Here is a 14,677-nt window from a genome sequence, read left to right on the forward strand (position 1 = left end):
GCGGAGAAGCTTTTCTGGTCACAATTCAACGTGCCACGGCGTCAGGCATTGCTGAACAAACAGATGGCACAGTGGGCCGAGCTCCACAAGATGTCCGGAGCTGCCATGAAGGACATCGTGGTCCGGCTATGGCCGGCTAAACCCATTCCGAGCAGCTATTTCGGTTTGGTATAGCGACTTGTCGATGCAGTGTCGCGTATCGACGCCGTTAAGCGGTCGGCGTGTATAAAAGGTGCTCGGATGGCCTTCGACCACGTCAAAATGTACTGGGCAAAGATGAAGGCTACCGATGTTGCGGCTAAGGGCCCGCCCGGCGGCAAGGACCACCGCACGCTGGAGCATTATTTGGAGGACGTCCTAGAGGGCGCCCGCTTGATAGAGGGCCACTGCTCGAAGGACATTATGTTCGAATAGGTGCACTGGAATTGTGGGAACAATATTATGATACATTAAGGCCATGTTATATTCATACCTTTTTCTGAAAGTTTTCTCCTCTTGTGTGGCCGTTTTTATAGTCTGAAAATTTTCCAATCGTCGGCTTCAGCCCCCTCGCAGATAATACGGGGGTGTTCGGATTAGCACCTGATCACTCTTGATCCAACATCTTGGTCCGTAACGGAGGTGTCAGTGCGGCGAACTAGGCAATCGGACTATAGGGCTTTAACACTTTCACTTAGCCGTAGGAGCTTTACGATGGGTCTACGATGTAGCCCCTGGTATGTACGCGGTGATCCGAATACGGTTGCGTTACATAGGTGACTGGGAAACAATCCTTCGTGTAATACAGAAAAATCGCTAACGATTGTAATGAGCCGCTGAGTGGCTGACCAGCTCTCGTCGCATCATGACAGTCAGTTTTCGGCTTTCCCTACTAAGGTGCTTAACCGGACGAACTAGAAACACAATCGCAATAGTTCTCCCTTTACTACCCTAGCCGATCAGACGGAACGTAAGGTAGCAAGCACAGGAGCCGGGCAACCCAACTATTGACCAAAGACATGATTCAGAGCCGATGCATATAATGTCAAACTCGGGACGCTGAATTGTGCTGAAAAGCTATTCAGACTTTTGTTTGACAACACATATGTTGCCTTATAGAGCCCCTGGCAGTTTTGTGCCGAGGTGTGTACGTGAAACCACATAACAGACGGAATAAAAATGATACCGAATAAGAATTTTGGTTCACTGAAATCTGATTGATTCGTCAAAACCTAATCTTACAGAAGGTACCATAATCACCAAGGCCATTTTACATGCCGGGGGTCTAGGGCGAAGGGAAAAGCTCTATACAGGTCCTTGAGCGAAGTTGTGGTCTTCCTACCACACGCCTGCACCGCTTTTCGCCCAAATAATAAAGATTTCTTTAAAGGGATGGTCTTCGGCCATGTATACAGAACCGGGCTCGGAAAGAGTCCTCATGGGTCTGAAGAATGAGTAGGTGTTGATTCACCTGCGGTAAAAAAGGAAGGATGGTTAAAGAAAGGGCAAGGCTGTATAAGGTCGAACCTTTGTATAGGCATGTCCGTATATTGCCTCTGTCGATGCCAAAGGTATTTTGAGTGCATAATTGTGCACACGTGGTACGAATTCCGCTGATGTACATGGCGGTCGATGGAGGCTAGGCTGCTAATCCAGCCCTGAAGTTGCCGGACTGCTGGTATGTAGGACTGATTGGTCCTGCGTGGGGGAGTCCGATGGCCTGAGGGGGCTGTGCGGCTTGATAGGGCCGCTATGTTCTTCGGCCGCAATGGCCGCTATATGCTCCTTAGTGCGGAGGGAGCGCTCACTATTTCCATTGATTGTAATAACGCCACATGGACCGGGCATCTTGAGCTTCAAATAGGCATAATGCGGGACCGCATTGAAGAGGGTAAAAGCAGTTTGTTCGAGCAGTGCATGATAGCTGCTGCGGAAGGGGACAATGTTGAAGATCAAGTCTTCGCTTCGGAAGTTGTTCGGTGAGCCGAAGACTACTCCCAGCGTGATTGAGCCCGTACAGCGGGCCTCTTTTCCAGGTATTACTCCTTTGAAGGTAGTTCTAGTGGGTTTGATTCTTGACGGATCAATACCCATTTTTCGGGCAGTGTCCTGATTAAGTAGATTGAGACTGATGCCGCCGTCCATGAGGACTCGCGTGAGATGGAATCCGCTGATGATTGGATCGAGGACCAAGGCTGTCGAACCTCCGTGACGGATAATGGTCGGGTGGTCCTTTCGATCGAAGGTGATCGGACAAGCCGTCCATGGGTTAAATTTGGGGGCGACCGGCTGCCTGGCGTAGCCGTCCCGTAGTGCGCGTTTGTGCTCCCTCCTAGGGGTATGTGTGACATATATCATGTTCACTGTTTTTACTGGGGGGGAAATTGCTTCCGTCCCCCTGTGTTCGGCTGACGAAGCTCTTGGTCATCGTCATCGCTTGGCGACCCCTTTCCCTTGTGTTCGGAGTTAAGCTTTCCGGCTTGTTTGAAGACCCAACAATCTATGTTGGTGTGATTGGCGGGTTTATTGGGGGTGCCATGAATCTGGCAAGGCCGATCAAGTATTCTATCTAGACTGGATGGGCCATCCATGTTTGCCTTGAATGACTTTTTCCGTTGACCGGGATTGGAGCCGCTGAATCCGGCGTTAACCGTTGTGTCTTGTGTTCCTTCATTGTTGTTTCTACACTTGTGCTTGTCGCATCGTGGCTTGCCATTGCCGTCCCTGGTTTCGGAGGTACCAGGGTCGCTGGTGCTATTGCTTCTGCGAGTAAGCCAGCTATCTTCTCCCGCGCAAAAACGGGTCATAAGTGCGGTGAGGGCTGCCATGGACTTCTGCTTTTATTGGCCGAGGTGTCGGGCGAGCCACTCATCTCGGACGCTATGTTTGAAGGCCATGAGGGCTTCTGTGTCCGGACACTCCACAATCTGGTTCTTTTTTATTAGGAACCTTGTCCAAAGCTGTCGGGCCGATTCCCCGGGTTGCTGGATTATGTGGCTAAGGTCATTGGCATCTGGGGGCCGAACATAGGTACCTTGGAAGTTGTCTCTGAATGCATCCTACATGTCCTCCCAACTACCAATAGAATTTTCTGGTAGGCTGTCCAGCCAGTGCCGTGCTGGGCCCTTAAGTTTGAGGAGGAGGTATTTAATGGCGTGTAGATGGTCACCGCGAGCCATGTGGATGTGGAGAAGAAAGTCTTCAATCCATACTGCGGGATCTGTTGTGCTGTCATATGATTCGATATTCACGGGTTTAAACCCTTCTGGGAATTCATGTTCCATTACTTCATTAGTGAAGCAGAGGGGGTGTGCGGCGCCTCTATAGCGGGCCAAGTCGTGACGCAGCTCGGATGTAGTCCGTCTGCGGTTTTCAGCTCGGGGTGGTTATGCTTGTCGCGCCCGGCTAGATGGTCGTACTCGCGCGTCGAGGCGCGCCCCCACGATCCGTAGATTGATCTGATCTGACCTGCTCTATTTTCCAAGTCCCGCCGTAGATCGTAAGTATGTTCCCGAGCTGTTGTATCTCTACTTTTTTGGCGAGGTAGTGCGGGATGGTGTTCGGCTTGAGTTGTCATTTTGTCACGGCCACGTGGTGGCCGGTCGTCTGCATCATGTGCTGATGGTATGGGCTCCAGCGCGTCGTCGTCGAATTGGGGTAGCAGCTTGCGCTTCGGATAACTCTTGGTTGGGCGCTCGAGGCCATATTCCTCGGCTGCCAGGACGTTAGTCCATTTGTCGTTGAGCAGATCTTGGTTAGCTTGGAGCTGCTGCTGCTTCTTTTTCAGGCTCCTTGCTGTGGCTATTAGCCGGCGCCTAAAGCATTCTTGCTCGAGGGGTTCCTCAGGCATGATAAAGTCTTCGTCGCCGAGGCTCACCTCCTCCTCGGAGAGTGGAATATAATTACTATCCTCCGAGTCTTCATTTATAGCCTAGTCATCACGGCTAATTTGTCCATCTTCCCGATCGTCCTGTTCGTAGGTTGGCTCGACGGGGTCTTCTTGGTCTTCGGCGTCATCCGGAGTGTTGTTCTCTCCGGTGCCGGTATTGCTGTCTTTTTTACGGCGTGATTTAGAGCGGCGCTGCTGACGTCGGTGCTTTGGTTGAGTCTCAGGAGGTATATCCTCAACATGATTTTCCTTGTTATCATCGTTACCCTCTTTGGGTGTATCCACCATATACACGTCATACGAAGATGTGGCCGTCCATCGTCCGGTAAATGGCGTGTTTTGGGCCTGCTATTCTCCGGCATCGTCGTCCACACCGTCGATGTCTTCGGAGCCGTAATCGAGCATGTCGGTTAAGTCCTCGACAGTGGCTATGAAGTGGGTGGTGGGTGGGATGTAAAATTCCCCGCTCTCAGCCCCTAGTCCGGGCTGGGCGTGGTTCAGACGTTGCTCCTCTGTAATGACGAGGGATCACATTAAGTCCAGAGCCTTGCTTAAAGGCGAGGTTCAGTCAGGGAGTAGAGAGTTCGTGGAGTGCGGCGAGAAGAGAACTCTTTGGTCGAGCTCACATGATGATGACTCCGAGGGTTCGGGCCAGTGTTCGGAGAGGAGTCCGGCTTCCTGATGATTGCCGGTGATACTGCTCCCTCCGGCTCTCCCGTACTAGGCTTAATAGCCGCAGATAGTCCGACGGGCTCGGGAATCCCGCGGACCTGGAGACGCGCTCCGGATTTAAGGCCAGAGGGGTCGCGAACCCTTGGAAGATCAAGTCTCCTCGGATATCAGCGACATAATCTAGATTTCCAAAATTAATCTGGTGACCTGGGGCATAGCTGTCGATCTGCTCTAGATGGCCAAGCGAGTTGGCCCGCAGTGCGAAGCCGCCGAAAACAAAGATCTAGCCGGGGAGAAAGACCTCCCTCAGGGCAGCTTTGTTGTAGATGATTGATGGAGCCATCGAACCTTCTAGTGATGACACAGCGGAACTCTCAATGAAAGCACCAATGTCGGTGTCAAAACCGGCAGGTCTCGGATAGGGGGTCCCGAACTTTGCGTCTAAGGATTGATGGTAAGAGGAGACCAGGGACACAATGTTTTACCCAGGTTCGGGCCCTCTTGATGGAGGTAATACCCTACGTCCCGCTTGATTGACTTTGATGAGTATAGGGGTTACAAGAGTTGATCTACCACGAGATCGTAATGGCTAAACCCTAATTGTCTAGCCTATATGATTATGATTGCCTCTACAGACTAAACCCTTTGGTTTATATAGATACCGGAGGGGGCTAGGGTTGTACAGAGTCGGTTTACAGAGAACGGAATATTCACATCTGCACGCTAAGCTTGCCTTCCACGCTAAGGAGAGTCCCATCCGGACACGGGAGGAAGTCTTCTGTCTTGTATCTCCATGGCCCATTAGTCTGGCCCACATCATATAGCCCGGACACCCGAGGACCCCTTGAAAGGATCGATATGGTTGACTAGAGGGGGGGTGAATAGGCAACTACCAATTTTTAGCTTTTTCTTTACCAAATTAAACTTTGCATCAAATTAGGTTGTCTAGATGTGCAACTAGGTTAGCAACCTATATGATGCAATAACAACAAGCATACAAGCAAGCAAGGGTAGAAACACTAAAGAGCTTGCACAAGTAAAGGTAAGAGATAACCAAGAGTGGCTCCGGTGAAGACGAGGATGTGTTACCGAAGTTCCTTCCTTTTGAGGGGAAGTACGTCTCCGTTGGAGCGGTGTGGAGGCACAATGCTCCCCAAGAAGCCACTAGGGCCACCGTATTCTCCTCACGCCCTCACACAATGCGAGATGCCATGATTCCACTATTGGTGCCCTTGAAGGCGGCGACCGAACCTTTACAAACAAGGTTGGGGCAATCTCCACAACTTAATCGGAGGCTCCCAACAAGACCACGAAGCTTCACCACAGTGGAATATGGCTCCGAGGTGACCTCAACCGTCTAGGGTGCTCAAACACCCAAGAGTAACAAGATCCGCTAGGGATGAGTGGGGGAATCAAAAATCCCTTGGTGGAAGTGTAGATCGGAGCCTTCTCAACCACTCCCGAGCAAATCAACAAATTTGATTGGCTAGAGAGATAGATCGGGCGAAAATGAAGCTTGGAGTATTTAATGGAGCTTGAGCAATAAATGGAGCTTGGGGGAGTAAGAGGTAGGTGAGAAGGAAGAAGGGACTCCCTTTTATAGTGGGGGCAACAATCCCGTTGCCCCCCACCAACCAGCCCCGCATAGGGCGGTACTACCGCTAAGAGGGGGCGGTACTACCGCCAGGACAACGGTACTGCCGCGCCAGCCAGCGGTACTGCCGCGCTGAGGAGACTAGTAGGGAACGGACCCAAATGCGGTGCTACCGCGGTGGTAGGGCGGTACTACCGCTCCTGGAACGGTACTACCGCCACTACAACCGTGACTAGTGCCGCAAAACCCGACACGAGAAAAAGACCTCTCGAATCTCGGCGGTAGGAACCAGACTGCCCAGCAGTACTACGGCAGTGGGGTCAAGGGCGGTAGTACCGCTGTGGAGCGGTACTGTCGCTTGTGACCCTTCGGTCGTAGTACCGCAGGCAGTGCGGTACTACCGCTGGGGCGTGCGAGAGAGAGAATAAGAAATCTCTCAAAGAAGCTGAGGACAAGGCGGAGGTGCCAGGCCCCCAGCGGTACTACTGCTGTGGAGCCATGGGCGGTACTACCGCTGTGGAGCGGTACTGCCGCTTGTGGCTTCTCAGTGGTACTACCGCTGGGTGCGCGGTACTACCGCTTTGACCCAGACAGGACAAGGAAGAGAGAGGAGAGATCTCTTCAATGGAAAGGAAATGCTCGGAGGGTGAGAAGCTGATGTGTACGTGATGATTCCACCCATGCAAAACCCCAGCGGACCCCCTCTTGATAGTACGGTGCCCTCTACGCAAATAGTCCACCAAGAAAGAAACGAAAGAGCTACACCATCTTGAAATACACTCCGAGGGGAAGAAGGCGTCTCGTGCCAGGGGAGAATCTGTGAATTATTCAAAGCACAAGATTAGTCTGCAAACATGTTGTCATCAATCACCAAAACTACCTTGAGAGAGATATGCCGTAACAATCTCCCCCTTTTTGGTGGATTGATGACAACTAGGGATTTGCGCAAGGAAAAGAAATAAAACGAAGAAAGCTAAGAACTACAAAATATAAACGGGCTCCCCCAGAATGTGTGCACCAAGAGATGGCACGACACACACATTCGGATCAACACTCCCCCTATATTTTATAGTCCAACAATACTAAGCACAAGATATATGAGAGAAGTGAATAAACAAGACAAGCATGCATCTCACAATAAACTACAGTACTCTGAAATGACATCTCTACTCCTAATGTCTCAGTCCGTAGGTCGTTCGTTCGTTTCATTCGCTTCCACCCTTCCACCGATCGATACATGCCCCCACCACGTGATCTCCCTCCCACCGATTTTCTTCCTCCCTACGAAAACCAAGACCGGTTTTAATTCCATGCCCAGAAAAACCAAACCAACCCTTCCATTCTTCCATCGATCACACCTTTCCATATAACACACCAATCATTCCGTCCTTCCCTTCCATATATGACAACAATCAAATCATATCGATTATTTCCGTCATAAAAAGCTTCCATAAATCTCTACTCCTAATGTCTCAGTCCGTAGGTCGTTCGTTCATTTCGTTCACTTCCACCCTTCCATCGATCGATACATGCCCCCACCACACGATCTCCCTCCCACCGATTTTCTTCCTCCCTACGAAAACCAAGACCGGTTTTAATTCCATGCCCAGAAAAACCAAACCAACTCTTCCATTCTTCCATCGATCACACCTTTCCATATAACACACCAATCATTCCGTCCTTCCCTTCCATATACGACAACAATCAAATCATATCGATTATTTCCGTCACAAAAAGCTTCCATAAACAACAACAACAATCTAATCATATCGAATATTTTGCTCTTTCCGTACACAACAAATGTCGATCGATTATCTCTACTCCTAATGGGAGAGTCCGTTGTCGTTTGGTTTGGTTCGTTTCGCATCAATCGGATGACGTTGCTAGCCCCACCCTACGTGGTTGGTTTCCTTTGGTACACCCACCACTGTGGAAGGTCCTTCCCATTCCTTTTCTAAACTTTGCTTACAAAAATCTTAATTTTCCTTGCCTAAGCCCACGCATTGCCAGACCACAAAACTGTCTACGATCTCCTTTGGTCTCATCCTGATCGTGACCTTCTCTTCAGATCGATTTCTTCCTCGACCTCACAGCGGCCAGGACTAGCCCGTGGGCGTCGCAGCCTGGCGTGTGAGGAACGATGCGGCCTGGGTGCGCCTCGGAAAAACCAGACGGACACTCGACGTCCCCCATCGACGTCGACCTCTCCCTGCTCCTCTTCTCCGCAGCCGAGAAGGTCATGGCCTGCATAGAGCATCCGGCTATAGTGAGGCTGGCGGCGGCCGAATTGTCACCATGGGCAAAGAGGTAGGTGGCTGGATCCCGAGATGGAGGCAGGGACATGGTTGAGCGGTAGCAAGGGCAGCTTCTTCAACATGATCTGATCTACAATCACAAGGCAACGCAATCGATCCATTGATCCATGTTTCTCTGAGCTCCTGCTCAACTATGAAAACCATGTTTGTTTGTGCTTGCTTGCTGATGTGTGTGTGTCACTACGTCGCTCACGTCCTCCCGCAAGGCACCAGCATCCGATCGGTGTGCTCTCCAGGATGCTGCAGTCGAAGGGGTGAGCAGGAGCTATGGATGCTAGCAAACAAGGTTGTGCAGACGGCAATGCATGTGTGGGCTCGCAACCTTATCCCCATCCCAATTTCTGACTAAAAAACTATAGATTAGATTATATGACATGCATTAGTTGCTTACCTTTGTAGCTGGCATGCACATACAGCATCGTTTTCTGATAATTAACCATATTTTTTGAGTGATCCAGTTCAAACTTATATCATACTACTAATTACTAGCTTATATTGATAGAATGCAGACTATTGGACATACTTTTCATACCATTACCATCAGACTGTATTCTGAATCATCCATTGTCGTTGTGATTTTGTAATTATCCTGAAACAAAATACTGTACTATACAAAATCACAAACAGAGATTCTATTTTTGCGAGGTGCTATATGTTTTCTTCTCACAAACAGTGCTTTCATTGGTCCGTTATTATACATTTTTCTTTCCAGCAACGGGAGTATAGTACTCTAATCACAAACAATCACCTACTATGCTAAAATTTCTGTTCTCATCGGAAGTATATATACTTATGATGTCGTTGCATTTTGCAAGTGTTATATGAAGTAGGTTTTTTTGTAGAGTCAATGGTAGAAAGATCTGCACAACAAACATTATTTTCTCAAAATTGCCATTTATCTTCATATTGAAAAGTGATGTGTGTGTTTAAGATGTCATTTTATTTTAGATGTTGAGTTGTTAAAAAAGCTTCCCAACATGCGATAACTTGGGATGAACCCAAATCTTTATTTTTCTTATAATATGAATTATCCTCCCATATAGAAAATTCTATTTGGAGCAAACTTATCTTTAATGTAGATGTACATCAACAATTAATTAAGTCCCGTCCTATTGCATGTTTATTGTGCGGAATGTGTGTCCCAATCTTGACAGAAGCTATAAAGAGATTATCTTGAAGATTGATTGCATAGAGGATGAGATATTGCCCCGAATTCTCATTTCTAGTCACAAACTTAGTACTCCCTATGATCAATATTACTTGTCGCTCAAATAGACGTATCTAAATGTATTACAGTGCTAAAATACATCCGTTAGAGTGACAAGTAATACATCCGTTTGAGCGATAAGTAATATGGATCGGAGGGAGTCCATTTTCATTATCGTTATTCGGAATATGTATAAGCCATTAATATTCTAAGGGGATGTACAACCAGAGAAGATTATCATAGTTGAATAAGAAACTCAATAGTGTTGTGCAAGTTGGAGGCGGGGGGAAATGAGATAAGAGCCTGGTGGGAGGAAGGAAGTCGAGTGTCGCGTGGTGGCTGGTACGAGGAAGTGGGGTAGAAAGACGATGAGGAGATGCGTTTACCTATCAGATCAAAACCATGAGATATCATCCCATGCGAATAGCCTTTGACTCCATATCACGTGAAATTTCTTTGTATATATATTTTGTTAGTCCATGGCAACGCACGGACACTTAGCTAGTAAGTAATAAGGTAGCGATAGGGAGCATATATCTCACACGACATGTCTAGAACTTAGGTCTCACACCAAACCAAACCAAAGAAGAACACCGAGAGAACACACAAGAAACCACAAGACTCAAAGCACGACACAAGAAGCAAATCCCTACGCTCTCTCCCCCTTTGGCAGCGAGACACCAAAAAGGGCATAGAGTGACACTACGACTCCATGTGATGGGAGGAGGAAGATCTCGAACATCACATCTCTGCATCTTCACCGTGGGTCGAAAACTGCTCGGCATCGGAGTTGGTCCAGTGGCAATTCTGATGAATCCAGTCCTCCTCTTCAGTGATCTGACCCTCAGACCCACTGGCAACTGTTGCTCCCATCTGACGCATGAGCTCCTTGTGGCGCGTCCTGGCATGCTTCTCCGCCACATGAGTCATGTACTGACCATGAGACTCCATGCAGAAAAGCTTCTTCATCTTGCGCTTAAGCTTCTGTGCCCACGACGGTTCTACACTATAGGGGCCAAAGTCCTCCTCATGAGCATCAGTAGCAGCCTCACCCTCAGTCCCCATGGCAGCAGCAGCAGCAGACGGACCCCCTGTGGCAGCAGTAGTAGATGGACCCCCTGTGTGAGGCGCTGCCCAGTTGTCCTTCTTCCTCAGACGCTTGATCTCATGCGAAACCAAGTCTCCAGTCTCTAGCAGCACTCTGGGATAAGTCTGTGCCCAGGCCCTCTCAATGAGCCTCATGATGAATGGACCATAGATAGGACACTTGCGCTCAGACATGGCAGATAGAAGTTCAGACCACATGACATGAGAGATATCTAGGCTCTCTCTAGTGCTTGCTTCCTTCTCATGCTGACAGAAAAGGAGCATGTCCACGAGGTAAGAGTGGACCATATCTAGGTTCCCGATCCGAGGGAAGAGAGTCTCACGGAATATGCGATGAAGAATGTCCAGATACGGAGACACCTCATAGGTCTTCTTCTCAGTTACTGGGTGAACTTTCACAGTGCAGTAGGGCCAAAGGGCTTGCTTATGGGTGGACGTAGCATTGCGGTGAGGGCGGAAACCGACAGGAGTCTCAAGCCCGGTATCCACCATATCAAGTAACTCCATGAAAGCCTTCCACTTGACAGAAAGCAGCTTGCCATTGGTCATCCATGTCAGAGTCCTGTCGACATCCGTCCCAAGATGGACGGTGGCATAGAATTGAGCCACCAAATCCGCATCGAAATCCTTGTTGAATTGCATGATCCTGAGAATGTTCAGCTGAGTGCACATCTGAAGAGCTTCGCCAAAGTACTCCGGGTCCTTCTCCATAGCATCAGTGTCAATGGAGCGAACATCAACAAAAAGATTCTTCTTGGCCTTGATCACATCAAAGTAGATGGCAAACTGAAAACGGTTCCAGAACGGGCGGTTGACCAAAGTGGGTTCTTGGTCCACCGCATAGGGGTTGCGGCGACGCTTCGCCCAAAACTCCTTGTTGGTCATCTCAGTCACAGTCTTCCCTTTTGGCTTGTTGGCGGCTCGCTTCGATTGCTGAGGAGGTGGAGGAACACTTGCAGATGCACTTGCTGGAGGCGGTTGGGTGCTCGAGGAACCACCGGCTGGCTCTGAGGTGCGGTAGCATTTTGATGTGGCATGCCCGGGGTTGATACGGCGACCTTGCTGCTCGGAAAGGTCATCACCTAGAGCCAAACACAAGAACACGCAAAACAATCAGAAAGAACGAGCATAAGCCAACAAACTCAACAAAAAGATCAAGGTAAGGCAGGAAAATGATGGAAATTGGCATTCAGCGGTAGTACCGTGACCTGCCCGCGGTAGTACCGCCCCAAGCGGTAGTACCGCCCCAAAGGGAGCGGTAGTACCGCTCTAGGTCAAGCGGTAGTACCGCTCCAAAGAGAGCGGTAGTACTGCTTGAGGCGGAGAAACAGCAGTTTCTTAGCACGAGGCGGTGAAACAGCGGGTTCCTACTACCGCGGTCAGATCCGGCACTACCGGCCTACCAAATTCAAAAATAATCCTACCAAACTCTAATCGAGATAGTCTAGTTGCCTTCTCCAACCAACTCAAGCCTAGATTTAGCCAAAAATCTAGAGATGCAACCACCATTGCCCCTAAGAAACAAGAACTGAAAAAGAGACAAAATGAAAGAAGGAACGGGGGCAATACCGGCATCCATGGCAAGAGGACGAGGTTGTAACGCCCTCGATGCGGCTATATCTCCCACGTGTCGAAGCACGACTTAGAGGCATAACCGCATTGAAAGCAATGTCGCAAGTGAGGTAATCTTCACACAACCCATGTAATACATAAGGGAAAAGATACATAGTTGGCTTACAATCGCCACTTCACACAAATACAAGAATAAAGCATTACATCATCCAGATACAATCAGGGCCCGACTACGGAGCCAAAATAAAAGAAGACTACCCCAAATGCTACACAGATCCCCGATCAACCCCAACTGGGCTCCACTACTGATCAACTAGAATGAAACAACACAAAGGACAAGATCTTCATCGAGCTCCCCTTGAGCTTGGTTACGTCACCTGCACGGACTCATCGGCACCTGCAAGCTGGTTTTGGAAGTATCTGTGAGTCACGGGGACTCAGCAATCTCACACCCTCGCGATCAAGACTATTTAAGCTTATAGGAATGGTAAAAGGTATGATGTGGAGCTGCAGCAAGCGACTAGCATATATGGTGGCTAACATACGCAAATGAGAGCGAGAAGAGAAGGCGAAGCACGGTCGAGAAACTATGATCAAGAAGTGATCCTAGAACAACCTACGTCAAGCATAACTCCAACACCGTGTTCACTTCCCGGACTCCGCCGAGAAGAGACCATCACGATAACACACGCGGTTGATGTATTTTAATTAAGGTCAACTTCAGGTTTTCTACAACCAGACATTAACAAATTCCCATCTGCCCATAACCGCGGGCACGGCTTTCGAAAGTTCAAATCCCTGCAGGGGTGTCCCAACTTAGCCCATCACAAGCTCTCACGGTCAATGAAGGATATTCCTTCTAGCGGGAAGACCCGATCAGACTCGGAATCCCGGTTACAAGACATTTTGACAGGTAAAACAAGACCAGCAAGACCGCCCGATGCGCCGACATACTGATAGGAGCTGCACATATCTCGTTCTCAGGGCAACACCGGATGAACACTACATACAGCTAAAACCAGCCCTCAAGTTTCCCCGAGGTGGCGCCGCAAGTGGCTCTAGTTTGGACCAACACTTAGACAAGCACTGGCCCGGGGGGGTTAAAATAAAGATGACCCTCGGGATGCGCGACTCCCAAGGGAAAAAGGCTAGGTGGCGAATGGTAAAACCAAGGTTGGGCCTTGCTGGAGGAGTTTTATTCAAAGGGAACTGTCAAGGGGTTCCCATTATAACCCAACCGCGTAAGGAACGCAAAATCCGGGAACATAACACCGATATGACGGAAACTAGGGCGGCAAGAGTGGAACAAAACACCAGGCATAAGGCCGAGCCTTCCACCCTTTACCAAGTATATAGATGCATTAATTAAATAAGAGATATTGTGATATCCCAACAAGTAAACATATTCCAACAAGGAAAAACATCTCCATGTTCCAACAAGGAACAAACTTCAATCTTCACCTGCAACTAACAACGCTATAAGAGGGGCTGAGCAAAGCGGTAACATAGCCAAACAACGGTTTGCTAGGACAATGTGGGTTAGAGGCTTGGTTCAACAATATGGGTGGCATGATAAGCAAGTGGTAGGCATCGTAGCATAGGCATAGCAAAAGAGCAAGCAACTAGCAAGCAAAGATAGAAGTGATTTCGAGGGTATGGTCATCTTGCCTGAAATCCCGCAAGGAAAAAGAACGAGTCCATGAAGAAGACAAACGGACGTAGTCGAACGAATCCTCACAAACGCGACGTTATCGGAACTAACTCGAAGAAGTAACACCGGAAAGAAGCAAACAACATAGTAAACAACCAACACATCAACATGGCATGATGCACAACCAAGTATGATGCATGTCCGGTTTAATTATGCATGGCATGGCAAAGTGCACAAACAACACTACCAATTAAGTGGAGCTCAATATGCAACGAGTTGCATATTGAAGAAAACACCACATGACTTATTTAGTTCTCTCTCGTTTATGTACCCAACAATATTAAATGTTGTTAAACATGGCAAGAGGTGAAACATGAGTAAAATACACAGTTAGGCATTTTAAATGAGGCCGGAAATATCAAAAAACAATTCCGGTAAATCCTCATGTGCATTTAGCAATTTAAATGCAACAACAATTTAAAAAAATTTAATTGTTGTTATCATGATGCGGATGACATGGACAAGTTTATGCAATTTTTATTAAAGTTGACAAGAGCAATATGAAGCATTTGGTCGTCATGGCGGAACAAAAAGGGTGCCACAACAACTACAATGGAAAAGGTGCCACGACAACATTCCGGGTGATTCGACAACTCATTGGGATGTCGGTGCAAGAGAAAATGTGGATGAA

This window comes from Triticum urartu, chromosome 2A (genome assembly GCF_056163025.1).
Source record: "Triticum urartu cultivar PI428250 chromosome 2A, HENAU_Tu73, whole genome shotgun sequence".
NCBI lineage: Eukaryota > Viridiplantae > Streptophyta > Magnoliopsida > Poales > Poaceae > Triticum > Triticum urartu.